The sequence below is a fragment of the Pinus tabuliformis genome, chromosome 1_1 (assembly GCF_031772625.1).
Source record: "Pinus tabuliformis cultivar Carrire ecotype Pingquan chromosome 1_1, CPIR1, whole genome shotgun sequence".
Lineage (NCBI taxonomy): Eukaryota > Viridiplantae > Streptophyta > Pinopsida > Pinales > Pinaceae > Pinus > Pinus tabuliformis.
The window spans coordinates 600,949,003-600,951,609 of NC_142297.1; positions in this window are offsets into that span (position 1 = coordinate 600,949,003).

Below are 2,607 nucleotides of genomic sequence, written 5' to 3' on the forward strand. Positions count from 1 at the left end.
AGTAAGTGTGCTTTGAAACATTGTTGTTGCTTTTCCACGGTGTTAATGCAACTAAGCATTACAACTAGTGTCATTATTTAGATTAAGTGCCGAAATCTAGGTGGTCTTGTGATGATGGAGTGATTGTTTTCTAGCTGCTAAGGCCATATGCATTTTTATCTCTTATGTTGTCTTGAGATATTCAAATTTAGAATAAGAATTGAGGTCTTGTTTCCACTGTAGATTGCAGTCAGTTTCTTGAACATAATATATATTGTAGATTATATTTTACTAATCACTTGTGGATGTGATCCCTCGCAGGAAAGGAAATTCAAAGTGACTTTGATTTCACATTGATTTGTCAAAACATCCACACAGGAAAGGAGATTCAAAGTGACACTGATTTCACACCGATTTGTCAAAATGGAGGCAAGAGAAAAGGAAACTTTGTATTCAACAATGCTCTTAATTTCATATGTACATGCACAGACATATTAGGAGAAAATATTGAAGGGTTGCCTAAGTAATATTTTCCATTCCACTACATTCTTTATAGCTTGTAAATAAATAACTCGGAACAATTCATTACACTACTTGTTATTCTTTATTAATCAATGGTTAAGATTTTGATATTGAACTGGCTAAGATTTTTCTTCCTTCTGTGAAATTGTGTGTTCTATAGTGCTTCTTTTCCATTCACTATGTATAGCATATAAAGTGTGTCTAATGGAGTAGGAAGATTGGAAAATCTTGTGATCCTTGAACTATGTTACAAGGCAGAAACCCAACGGGGCAGGGTAGGTGCATCCCCACAAAGGGGTCACAAATACCAAGGTTGGTATTGGCTAGTGCCTTGAGCTAGAAAATTTCCTTTACCCTTGTATTAACAGTGAATCCGAAGAGGATTCTAATATTATCTTTATAAGATTTATATCAGTTAAGATTGATGAATAAAATTCATGAGACATGAGCTAGGATGTCCTTGCAAGGTGGTTTTTGATTATTGGAAGTTATGATGGCCATTATGTCAGGCTAGGTGGCCACACTCCCTTGATCATGAGCACTATTGTGATCAAGATGGAAGACTTCATAGTCTAGATTGATTGTTTAGTAGTGATAATTAGTGGGCTCATTCACAAAAGCTTCTATTTCACTAATCCTTTTTATAGAGTTGTCAGATTCAATTTCCAAAGGTTTTAATTACACTATAGAGTTGAGTTCTGAGAGAGTTGTTATTCACAGTGTTAAGTTTAGCAGCTATGACACTTGAATGAAGACAAGCATAGTAGATGTATCAGACTTTGTTATAAGCTTACCTTCATATTATAAGGGACTTGGTTGGCTTTTTTATAATTTTATAAAAAAGTTCCATGTCGTGGAAATGTGAAAAAAAACAGTGATATTACCACCATGTGGCTCTTGTCATATATGGTTTTATACTTTTTCAAAAAAATCTCTAAGAGTTCACAGTGCTAAGATTCACCAGGACCTTACAAAGTTTTATTATTTAGTGAAAGACTCGCCAAGATCTTACAAGATTTTATAATTGAGTAAAATATTCGCCATTCCTGGTGAGAGATTCGCCAAAAAATTATATATACAGATTATATTATTGATAAAATTGCCTTCCATTTTTCCTATATACCATGGAGGTTCGCCCATTTATTATACATATAATTTGGGGGTTCTTAAAATTTTCCCTGGAGATGAACCACCAAAAATATGGGTCCCATTTTGGTAAATTGATATATGAACTTCCCGGGGTCGTAACTTTGACATACGTTCTTTGTTTGACGCACACAATGCCTCGTTAGAAAGATATATCATAGGACTACAAATTTTGAATGCAAACATGAGTCTTTCAATCATGTTTTCCTGTTTTCCCCAAAAAAACGTTGTTTAGGACCTCAAAACGGCTCCAAAAGTTCAAGACTCGAAACATTGCCAAAAATAGTAAACAATGCTACAATTAAGGAACTGAAAAACTAAAAGATACGATGGTGGGGGTCCAAGTGGAATAGGCGAGTGGTCACAATATCCACTTGGATCAGTCTTCCCCCCTTAGGAAGCAATGATACCCATTGCGTTGAGTGCCTCTATTTGATGGGGAAACTTCTGCTGAACTTGGTCCCTGGTGAGCCACTTTCCTTGGTGCAAGAGTTGGTCATCTTTGACAACCCGATATAGTTGGGTCTTCTATTGGCGAGTGTTCTTGATCTGTGTGTCTATGATCTAATCAGTTGTGGCATGTTCCATGCAGTCTGGGTTTAACTATGTAGGTGTGAGATGTTTTGCAATGTCTGATGTGTCCAGTAATGGTGGAAAGTATGGTCGAAGGTAGTATACATTGAACACTGGGTGGAGGCAAGAATGGGGGAGAAAGTTGAGCCCCAAAAGAATTGTCTGCCACAACCTTGGTAATGGTATAAGGCCCATATCGAAGTGGTCTCAGCTTCTGATGGGCTTCGATAGGGCATTCTTTTTGCAAATGCAACCAAACTTTTTCACCCACCTAAAACTTGTGTGGCACCTGATGTTGATCATGTCGTTGCTTATACTTGGCATTTGACTTATCCAAGATGTCGTGAAACTAATGGCGGATGTGTTGGATGCTTTCAATAATCTGGT